A 12557-nucleotide genomic window follows, 5' to 3' on the forward strand; every position below is an offset into this window, starting at 1 on the left:
GACCGTACAAGACATGCAACATGAGGTCATGAATTATCCTGTTTAATGTAGGGTTTAGCAGGGGTCGAATGAGGTGACCGAGACCTGTAACCAATGGCACCCCATACCGTCGCGCCGGGAGATATGCTAGTATGGAGATGAAGAATACACGCTTCCAATGTGCGTTCACCGCGATGTCGCCAAACACGGATGCGACCATCATGACACTGTAAACAGAAACTGGATTCATCCGAAAAAATGACGTTTTGCCATTCGTGCACTCATGTTCGTCGTTGAGCATACCATCGCAGGCGCTCCTGTCTGTGTTGCAGCGTCAAGGGTAACCGCAGCCATGTTCTCCTAGCTGATAGTCCAAGCTGCTGCAAACGTCGTCGAACTGTTCCTGCAAATGGATGTTGTCTTACCAACGTCCCCATCTGTTGACTCAGGGATCGAGACGTGGCTGCACGATCCGTTACAGCCATGCGCATAAGATGCTTGTCATCTCGCCTGCTAGCGATACGAGGCCGTTGGGATCCAGCACAGCGTTCCGTATTACCCTACTGAACCAACCGATTCCATATTCTGCTAACTGCCATTGGATCTTGACCAACGCTAGCAGCAACGTCGCGATACGATAAACCGCAATCGCAATAGGCTACAATCCGACCTTTAACAAAGTCAGAAACGCGATGGTACGCATTTCTCCTCCTTACACGAGGCATCACAACAACGTTTCACCAGACAACGCCGGTTGGAAACTTTCCTTATGTAAGCACGTTGTAGGTGTCGCCACCGGCGCCAACCTTGTGTGAATGCTCTGAAAAGCTAATCATTTGCATATCAGAGCGTCTTCTTGCTGTCGGTTAAATTTTACGTATGTAGGACGACATCTTCGTGTTGCAGCAATTTTAATGGCCAGTAGTGTAAATGTTTCTGTGAGTCATGGATTAGGATAGGACGTGGGCGGAGAAGGTAAAGCAAGTGAGGAAGGCACAAAGCTGATTTTATTCTGAACCACTGCTTACACACTGCGTTCAGAATGAGCACCGCAGATGCCGACGAGATGTTGTACAACGCTAGATTTGCACCTCGAGGCCTAAATTGGAACCAATTTTTAGAGGATACATCGTTTTTCCATTAACGCATTAGCACATCTGCCAAGTTTCGCCGCCATATATTACAACCCCTATTGATCCTCCGTGAGTAGCTACAAGTTAATTGTAACCATCCAGTTCATTAGTTGCCTCTGAATTACATGGAAATGCGGTACATTACAGAGAAACAGAGTACACGGTATCCCAGTGGAGTGACATGTTGCTCACCTATGGCAAATGGTCTATTAGCACAACTCCCTTAGCACGAATGATTTCCGGGTCGTGCTCGTCCATCACAAGCCAGATTTGCAAGATTTGAACAACGGCTTCGGAAACCCGGCACCTCCAAAACTAGTAGGGCCGATAATGGACGTTGCGTCGAAGAGGAATTCCTGCGACTAGTCGATCAGAACCTATCAACAGGTACCCGCAGCATCTCTCGTCCTTTGGATGAACCCAAGGCAGCATCAGGCGAGTTCTCCATGAATAGCAGTTTCATCCATATCACGCCCAGAGCGTACAGGCATTGGGTCCAGCTGGATTTGAACCTCGTGCAAATTACTGTGCATGGTTGCTACACTACTGTTCTACATTCCAGACTTTCCTCAGATCATTTTTTTTTAAACAGACGAAGCATATTTCACAGCAGAAGGTCTGAAAAAAGTAATCCGTCGCAACAGGCACATCTGGGATGAGGAAAACCATCAGGCAACACATCCCCATGTAATTCAGCATCGTTTCGATATTAATGTGTGGGCTGGTACTTTTCATGGGTGTCTTACTGGTCCCTAAATTCTGCTGGCCCGTCGAATGTGTGCAACTACAATACTGGCCATTAAAATTGCTACTCGACGAAGATGACGTGGTACAGATGCGAAATTTAACGGACAGGTAGAAGATGCTCTGATAAGCAAATGATTAGCTTTTCAGAGCACTCACACAAGGTTGGCGTCGGTGGCGACACCTACAACGTGCTGACATGAGGAAAGTTTGCAACCGATTTCTCATACTCTAACAGCAGTTGACCGGCGTTGCCTGGTGAAACGTTGATGTGATGTGTAAGGAGAAGAAATGCGTACCATCAAGTTTCCGACTTTGATAAAGGTCGGATTGTAGCCTATCGCGCTTGTAATTTATCGTCTCGCGACTTTGATGCTCGTGTTGGTCGAGATCCAATGACAGTTAGTAGAATATGGAATCGGTTGGTTCAGTAGGGTAATACGGAACTCTGCGCTGGATACCAAGGGCCTCGTATCAGTAGCAGTCGAGTTGACAGGCATCTTATCCGCATGGCTGTAACGGATCGTGCAACCACGTCTCGATCTCTGAGTCAACAGATGGGGCCGTTTGCAAGACAGCAATCATCTGTACGAACAGTTCGACGGAGTTTTCAGCAGCATGGACTATCAGCTCGGAGACCGTGGCTGCGGTTACCCTTGCCGCTGCATCAAAGACAGGAGCGCCTGCGATGGTGTACTCAACGACGAACCTGGGTGCACGAATGGCAAAACGTCATTTTTTCTGATGAATCCGGTTTCTGTTTACAGCATCGGGATGGTCGCATCCGTGTTTGGCGACATCGCGGTGAGCGCACATTGGAAGCGTGTATTCGTCATTTCCATGCTGGCGTATCACCAGGCGTGATGGTATGGGATGCCACTGGTTACACGTCTCGGTCACCTCTTGTTTGCATTGACGGCTCTTTGAAGAGTAGACGTTACATTTCAGATGTAATACGACCCGTGGCTCTACCCTTCATTCGATCCCTGCAAAGCCCTACATTTCAGCAGGATAATGCACGACCGCTTGTTGCAGGTCCTGTACGGGCCTTTCTGGATACAGAAAACGTTCGACAGCTGCCCTGGCCTGCAGATTCTCCAGATCTGTCACCAACTGAAAATGTGTGGTCCATGGTGGCCGAGCAACTGGCTCGTCACAATATGCCAGTCACTGCTCTTGTTAAACTGTGGTATCGTGTTGAAGCTGCATGGGCAGCTGTACCTGTACACGCCATCCAGGCTCTGTTTGACTCAATGCCCAGGCGTATCAAGGCCGTTATTACGCCCAGAGGTGGTTGTTCTGGGTACTGATTCCTCAGGATCTATGTACCCAAATTGCGTGAAAATATAATCTCATGTCAGTTCTAGTATAATATATTAGTCCAATGAATACCCGTTTATCATCTGCATTTCTTCTTGGTGTAGCAATTTTAATTTCCAGTAGTGTCCTGGGTGCAAGACATATTGGTGCCGCATTTGGAGGATGCGTCACTGAATATCCGTCGGACGATGTGGTTCAGGCATGCTTTTCATGCAACGTCCGTCGGCATCTTCACCAAAAATTCGGGGACAGTTGAATAGGTCGCTGTAGACATCGTCTTTGACGGCTAAGATCGCCCGAGTTAACACCTCTGGAAGTGTATTGTTTACGAGACTCCTAATGGGCCACAGGTCAATCTCTTTGCCAGTGTAATAGCTCCATCATAAGTCATTCAGAGCAGGGAAGGAGTTTTGGACTGTGTGTTTGTGAACATTGTTTGCAGGTATACTCTGTGCAAGGGAATTCGTGGTTGCCACTTCGATCATATTTTGCAGTTCATGCAGATACGAATTGCTTGATGCATGTACAGAATGTCTTTTGAAGTTCTTTCGAAGTCGTTAATTTTCCATACGGCACATTTCTTAAGGCTGAGGCTACACGAGCGGAGTGTCTCCGCAACAGAAGACATGTTGCGTCGGGACGCATAGTTCTGTAGCCGTGTGGCTAGTTGTAGATCGAAATACGAACAGTTAAATATTGAGTCAGCTGCTGTGACTCTAGCAAAGTTGTTTTATGTACACGAAGCAGCGCTACATCTGTGTAGGTAATTAGTTTCTACTTAAAACTTTTACTTTATCCTTGTTGTTGATGTTGTGGTCTTCAGTCCAGAGACTGCTTTGATGCAACTCTCCATGCTGTTCTATCCTGTGCAAGTTCCTTCACTTTCCAGTACCTACTGCAACTGCATCCTTATCAACCTGTTAGTGTATCCATCTCTTGGTCTCCCTCTACCAGTTTTACCCTCCACACTGCCCTCCAATACTAAACTGGTGATCCCTTGATGCCTCAGAACATGTCCTACCAACCGATTCCTTGTTCTAGTCAAGTTGTGGCATAGGTTTGCCTTTCCTTAATCTATCTTCTAAGATAAGTCGTAGGATCAGTATTGCCTCACGTGTTCCAACATTTCTACGGAATCCAAACTGATCTTCCCCGAGGTCGACTTCTATCAGTTTTTCCATTCGTCTGTGAGGAATTTGCGTTAGTATTTTGCAGAAGTGACTTATAAAACTGATAGTTTGGTAATTTTCACACCTGTCAACGCCTGCTTTCTTTGGGATTGGAATTATTACATTCTTCTTGAAGTCTGAGGTTATTTCGCCTGTCTCATACATCTTGTTCAGCAGATGGTAGAGTTTTGTCAGAGCTGGCTCTCCCAAAGCTGTAAGTAGTTGTAATAGAATGTTGTCTACTCCCGGGGCCTTGTTTCGACTTAGGTCTTTTAGCGCCCTTAAAAATTAAAAAAGAAACAATTTTGCGATTCGTATGTTTTATGCATTATGCAATTCTTCTTATTCGCTTGTTAGGAAACTATTTGATAAAAAAGTTTGTTTTTTCATACTTTGAAGTCTTATATCATAGCTCGATAGTGAATCGGTTTTCCTTTCGTGATTGTTCATTGTTATACACAAAAAAGAAGAAAAATCTCGTTAGTCTTTCGACAAATTTGCAGTGAAAAATGTAGTTGCTGATAAGTTTACGTTTAGTGCATTTTAGGTCACATGTTGTTGCGTATCATATGTAGCTAACATTTCGAAATTGGTTTTAACACTGGAACGTGAGTCATATCACTTTCCCGTCGCTAGTGAATGACATACTACACCGCTACGGGCTATGATGCGCCATACTCGGTCTATAGCATCTCGCTATATGGAGTTTTACAATGTTTCTCTTTCGCATGTCGTTTGTGAAGTCAGCTACAGTCACACATTCTGTTAACATTTTAACATTGCATTAACAGTTTTTCTCTTTAAAAGTAGAGATGGACATTCGCAGATCCAGAGGCAGAGCTCGCTAGTGAACATTATGCTCATCTACCTAATAGCCAACTACCTTTGGCATGGGTGACATGGAAGCAACGAGGCTCTGGTAGGTCGCTGGAGGGAACTGGCAGCACAACTGCACACACAACCCACCTAATTCCCGTAAATTCCGGACAGGTGGGCCATGAGCTCTGAAGCGTAGTTCAGTCACATTCTAGATATGATCGATCTGGTTGGTATCTGGCGAGTTGGGGGGCCAGTACATCAGATGGAACTTGCCATTGTGTTTCTAAAACTAGCCCATCACACTCCCGGCCCTGTGATGTGCTGCAATATCTTGTTGAAAAATGCCCCTGCCGTCGAGAAACATGATTCCTCATGAAGAGGTGTAAGTGGTTTGCAACCAGTGTGCTATACCCCCTGGCCGTCTTTGTGTCTTGCACGAGCTCCACAGAACTCATGGATGCCCAAGTGGAGCCACCAACAGCTTGTCTCTGTCCCGCAGTACAGGTGTAAAGGAGCTATACTGCTGGAAGATAACGGATTCGCCCCCTCCCGACAGCGTTATGAAGAAGGTGTCGGGATTCGACAGGCCATGCCCAACGCTCTGACACAGCGCCAATGTCTGGTGCCGATGGTTACTCCCCCATTTCAGTCATAGTTCTCGATGTCATGGTGTTAACATGCATGGGTCGACGGCTGTGGCGGCCCATCGTTAGGAGTGTTCCGTGCACTGTGTGTTTAGAAATACTTGCGCTCTGCTGAGCATTAAAGTCTGATGTTAGTACTGCCACATTTTGCCACATGTCCTGTTTTCCCAGTTAGCTTAGCCCTGTGACGTCCGACATTTGTGATGAGGGGTGGCCGCTCAACGCCACGACGTCTGGACGTGGTTTTAGCTTGGCTTGCCCACGTGTTGAAGACAATCACCGCGGCACTTTTCGAACACTCGGTAAGTCATGCAGTTTCTAAAATGCTCGTCCTGAGCCTCCAGGCCATCACTATCTGCCCTCGGACAAACTCAGATCGCGCGCCTTACCTATTCTATACATGGTCAGCACACTCAGTGATACTACACGCACCGTGCGTGTGTCTGACTCTCATTCCTCGCCAAGTGAAGCCACTGCCGTATGGACAGGTGGATATCAATGGTAGTCGATGGTCATAACGCTCCAGCTGATCAGTGAATATTGCACATGTCACTTTTTCTTGTCTCTGCTTACAGCTTTACTCAAGGAACATTCAATAACTAGTATTGCTCACGAATTATGAAAGCTGGCTGATAATTTATATTGCGATTCTAAGAAAGCAGAAATTCAAGACACGGAAGAAATAATGCAGCGAGAAATGTTCTTAGAAGAAAGACAATTGGCTTGATATTGTTCCCCTTCTATCCTTTACTTTTTATTAAGCTGGTAGCCGCGATGGATGCTCAACGCAGTTCTGTTGTGAAGTATGTAGGTTTAAAAATTTTGAAAAAAAGAAAAATACATCGAAAGCAGTGGGTGCACCCAGTTGTGAGTAGTCGATTGATAGAAGGGGCGTTTTACGCCTTGTTCAACGAGCTACGAGAGGATGAATTGAAATTTTTAAATTATTTCGAAATGTATTTCTTAAGCTTTGATGAATTACGTCACACGGTTAGAAACGCTTTACAGAAGCAAGACACGAAGATGAGACTGGTTATACCTTCAGTAGAAATGTTGGCTAGAACTTTAAGGTAAGTGAACTCCAGTGTATTAGAATTGTCTCAGTTCAAAATTATCTCGGCTAAAATTAAAGAAACTCAACATCGTTTCTTACTATTTTTAATAACATTTTCAGTCAAGTTTTTTTAAAACGATAATGATTAAGGCAATAAATGAACAAGTTGAATTTTCTTTTCTTTAATGATATTAAATGAAAAATTACAAGTAAATGTGTCTTTTTTCAAGATAAGAAACATCATTAACTATAAATTAAATTAACAGAATGAATATACAAAAAGGGAAGGCGAGTAACGCCCTTAGTTCAGTTTTCTTTAGAAATGTTTAACTTAGAATCAGTGAACGATGGAGAAACTGAAGGCGACTGTTCTGTAAACGTCACATTCCTTTGAGATCGATACTATTGAGATAGCATCTGTTCTAATTGAGGAGCTGCACACTGGTTGTGAATATTGTTGTGTACGTGATGCTCGGAAATGCCCTGGGCTTACAGCATGCATTGATATATGCTGCACAGGTTGCCGACATGCTGCATAATAACCATGAAATGGTAGCGATTTTGCTTCTTGGGTGCCCTGAAGTAGACGTAAAACCTCCATGCGGAATTCCAGTTATTGATCCGTTTCAAACTTACGCGAAGTTAACAACGAGGAATTTAAAAATGTTTCTCTTCGTCCTCAGGAGACGGAGCAAGAATTGGAGGACCGTCCAGAAATTTGCAGAATTTAGCTTCAAGATCAGGTTTCACACTTCTCATTGTCATTTTCTTATACGAGACTGATGACCTTTTTGAAGTCTACGCAGGCATTAAAGCGCCATCAGAAGTTTTTAGTTTGTCGGTGTTGTCGTCTGCCAGGGATGATGCAAAGGATATTCCTAGTGCTGTATTTCGTCATCCTATAGAATTGCAACTCAATCTCTTGTGTGTAAAACAGCTGCCAAGAACCCCAATTGGTCAGTATATACGTATTTCAGTCTTTTTATTGTTTCTGAACCAGATTTCTTCACTTTCTTCGTATATTTCCGACAATAGACCTAACATTTACGCCACTCTTGTTGAGCATTCTGGCCTGCAAGAGAAAATTGAAATGGAACTTTAAAATAACTTTAAAATCTTTAAAATCACTAAATAATGGCTAAATATTGACCGTAAATTGTATACATTTGTATTTTTGGTTTCAGATGTTTGGCAGTGGAAGAATATCGCAAAAGAATTCCAAACCCGTGCGAATGTTCCAAACAGCGTAGGAGCAATCCATGGTAAATACATTCTGCTGGTGAAGCCAAAGACCAGTGGGTCCATGCTTTACAATTACAGGAACATTCCTTCCATTGTTCATCTGGCGGTGGAAGATCAGGCTACAGATTTGTTTTTAAGGACACTGGCTCGTTTTGAAAAGATTCAGAAAGCACAATTAAATAAAAAATTTGTAGAGTTGACCGAAAGAAAATACTTTGAATACACCAGAGCCCTCTCGCTTAACAAATACCATTGAATTAGTCACGCCATATGTGTTTGATGGTTATGAAGCGTTTTGGGCTCTCAGAACACGCCCTATGACCATGTGAGGGTAAAATGTTGTCGCGCGAGAAGAATTTTCAACTACCGTTGATCACGGGCTCGTAGATACGCTGAATGTTCCTTCCGCGTATTGTTGAACCAATGGAGCGTGTTCCAGCGATCTATGAATGTGAAACTGGATTTTTCTGTTGAATAACAAAACCATGTTGTGTCCTGCATAGTTACGTACGCGAGAGAAATGGGCACCAGAATGAAGACATATTTATTGTGAAACGATCTGAGTCTGCCACAAACTTGGATGAAAGAAGAAGTGTGTCAGCCGTAAGAAACGGAGGCGCAATGGGAAATTATTTCGTAAGTGAGGCTGCTATAGAATCTAAGATACAAGCAGCAGAATCTAAGATACATAAGATAGAATACCAGTTGTTATACATATTTTCCTTAATGTATACAATTTTATCAATCACTCTTGTTATTATCAATAGCTGAACTTGTAAATTCACCTGAGACATAATACAAGAAACCGATCTTCTACTGTTGACTCTTCCTCACACCACCGATAATCCCATTTGAGAGCATTTCTTACTGAATCTAGTTCGATTAACGTGGTATTTTTAGTGATGTGTCACTCTATCCAATATTGTCATTGCCTGTGGCGATCATATGGCTTAATACATGTGATAAAGAGGAAACGATAGCGTTATTGCCGATTCTTACCCACTGTTTTTCAAATATGTTGCACTTTTCTAAAGTTACATTTGTGCAGTATTGTTACATTGTCAAGGTGTAATACGTCAACAATAAGAAGAATGTAGAAGATTCTCAATACTTATCACTGTTAATGAGTCTCTGATTGAAATTATGTAACAACGTCAGGGAAACTAATTTGCTAATTTTGTTGAAATTCCAACTGGTGCTTTAACAAAAAGTATTACCATAATGAAATGAAAACTTACCAACTGATTTTCTTTCCGACCTTGAATGATCTGCAAAATCATGAAATAATGCAATACGTAGTTCATACCATGCTGCATCTATTTCGATCTTTGAATTCCTCCGTCCTTATGTCCTAAATACACTGCCTCTCCTCCATCTCTATTATGGGAACCTCCGTGTCGACACTGTATGTCTAGAAGACACATTGTGGTAGTGACTTTGTAGTCACACACACGGAACGCACCAAGCAACACTGCCTGCTTTCAACTGCCAACTGCGTACCGAGAAGTGTTTACCGTCACCTGGTCCTTTTTCGCAAACCCGCCGCACCGCCCGTGTGAAGAGCCCAATTGATTCTCGTGGCCCACAGCACAGCGGCTGCCGTCGCGGGATTTCCGCCCCGCTATAGGCGATCCGTCTGGCAGTGGTGAAATTCCGCAACGGCAGACATTTCGCCTCGTGTGTACTGCCTCACCTATAACTGTGTAACAGGAATTCCGAGTCACACACTATTTACGATTTTTAACTGAGTCGTACTTAGGGTCATCATCCTAGGATTTGTAAAAATCGTTCCACAGAAGGATTTTTCTGGGACATACACTGAACAATTTACTACTCCTGGGACCCATATTTTTGCCGCTTATCATTGTTTAAATGTACACACCCTGAAAAAGCTCCCAAGTTAGAATCAGAAACTAGAGACAGAGATGTATTTCTCAGTTTATCTTGTAACTAATTAACTAATATGAATAACGCTCATAGAACATCATGTTTTACATGCAACAACTGTTTCTCATCGACTGTCCCTTGCCACTGTTTACAACCGAAGCCTTCAGTTAACCTAGCCGAACATAAAATACCATGAAGAACACACAACAAAAACTGTGACAACTGCCTTGGAAGCCTATGTTTGGCTCTGAGCACTACGGGACTTAACATCTGAGGTCATCAATTCCCTAAAACTTAAAGCTACTTAAATCTAAGGACATCACACACATCCATGTCCGAGGTAGTATTCGAAACTGCGACCGTAGTCGTTCCAGACTGTAGCGCCTAGAACTGCTCGGCCACACCAGCCGGCAAAGCCTATGTTTGCACAGCACACAAGAAAATTCGAATAGCCGCTATGCGCAAAGCAGGAAACGCTTTGAATTCTTACCACGAATCGTTATCCATTTCAGCTTTGAACACTGATGCTTGTCATGCAGTAGCGTTGACGTGTACTGCATAAAAAGGTCACTGACTGAATACAAGGCAAATCGTGGCCTTAAAAATTGTACAGTTTACGCCTTACTGGCCGCAGGTAGTCTTCTCAAGCGCTATCCTTGAACCGAGACAAATCATGAGATCCTTTCTGCTTTCACCATCTGTTCTAATGATGACGTTGCAGCTGGAGTATACTCTCGATGAACGACAGTCATGTTGAAAAACTTTACTTGACTTTATCAAGCATTTCCCACTTTTCAGCAGTTTCCTGACACCAAAATATAGGGGTTGGATGATTAAGCTGATGGCAAGTCAGGACAGATCGCCATTTCTTCACTGTACGTAACTTGCGGCGATGGTGGTGACTTCTGAACAGTTCTTCTTCCATGTCAGTTATAAGGATGGAGACAGAGCGAGTGACGAGGTTATTGGCCTTGGTGACGTCGGTGACCAAAGACGCGCTACATATCAGCATCGGCTTTTACCCACCAGGCAAGCAATGCATGCCAGAAGCCGCAGCTGGAGGTGTCACCACAGCCCTAGACGGCTGACGCAAGCACCATACCGTTGCCAATGAATGACACTGGCAGCTGCTCATGTATCAACTGCTTCGCGGCTGCAGTGAAGGCTCAGCAGAATAAACGGTGTTTAAACTGTGGAGTCTGGCATGACTGTAGATGACAGCGGGAACCTGCGCCCCTCCCCCCCCCCCCCCCTCTATCCCAGCTGGAAGCTCAATGATGTTGTTGATCGGTCAGACCTTTCCTTATCCACATCCTGAACAAATTTATCAAGAATACGAATAACTCTTAAATATGTTGGTGGCTGAATTCCGCACTCTTTACGTCACTGCCTTTTAACCTCCATCGTGTTTTCGTCCTTGCGCTGCTCAAACTACAGTGTTACTTCATTCGTTGCTGCGCTGTCATCTACTGGAAAACGCGCCCCGAGATCTGTTGAGAAACGAATGCCTACACTACCGCACAAAACTCCAACGATATGACATTTTGTTCCAAAGACATTAACTATCAAAGAGCGCCTACATTTTTCTCGACACTTCTGCAAATACATTTACATCTACATTTATACTCCTCAAGCCACCCAACAGTGTGTGGCGGAGTGCACTTTACGTGCCACTGTCATTACCTCCCTTTCCTGTTCCAGTCGCGTATGGTTCGCGGGAAGAACGACTGCCGGAAAGCCTCCGTGCGCTCGAATCTCTCTAATTTTACATTCGTGATCTCCTCGGGAGGTATAAGTAGGGGGCAGCAATATAATCGATACCTCATCCAGAAACGCACCTTCAGGAAACTTGGACAGCAAGCTACACCGCGATGCAGAGCGCCTCTCTTGCAGACTCTGCCACTTGAGTTTGCTAAACATCTCCGTAACGCTATCACGCTTACCAAATAACCCTGTGACAAAACGCGCCGCTCTTCTTCGGATCTTCTCTATCTCCTCTGTCAACCCGACCTGGTACGGATCCCACACTGATGAGCAATACTGAAGTACAGGTCGAACGAGTGTTTTGTAAGCCACCTTCTTTGTTGATGGACTACATTTTCTAAGGACTCTCCCAATGAATCTCAATCTGGCACCCGGCTTACAAAACAATTAATTTTATGTGATCATTCCACTTCAAAAGGTTCCGTACGCATACTCCCAGATATTTTACAGAAGTAACTGCTACCAGTGTTTGTTTCGTTATCATATAATCATACAATAAAGAATCCTTCTTTCTATGTATTCGAAATACATTACATTTCTGTATCTTAAGGGTCAGGTTCCTCTCCCTGCACCAAGTGCCTCTCCGCTGCAGATCTTCCTGCATTTCGCTACAATTTTCTAATGCTGCAACTTCTCTGTATACTACAACATCATCCGCCAAAAGCCGCATGGAACTTCCGACACCATCTACTAGGTCATTTATATATATTGTGAAAAGCAATGGTCCCACAACACTCCCCTGTGGCACGCCAGAGGTTACTTTAACGTCGGTAGACGTCTCTCCATTGAGAACAGCTTGCTG

This window comes from Schistocerca gregaria, chromosome 2 (assembly GCF_023897955.1).
Source record: "Schistocerca gregaria isolate iqSchGreg1 chromosome 2, iqSchGreg1.2, whole genome shotgun sequence".
Taxonomy (NCBI): Eukaryota; Metazoa; Arthropoda; class Insecta; order Orthoptera; family Acrididae; genus Schistocerca; species Schistocerca gregaria.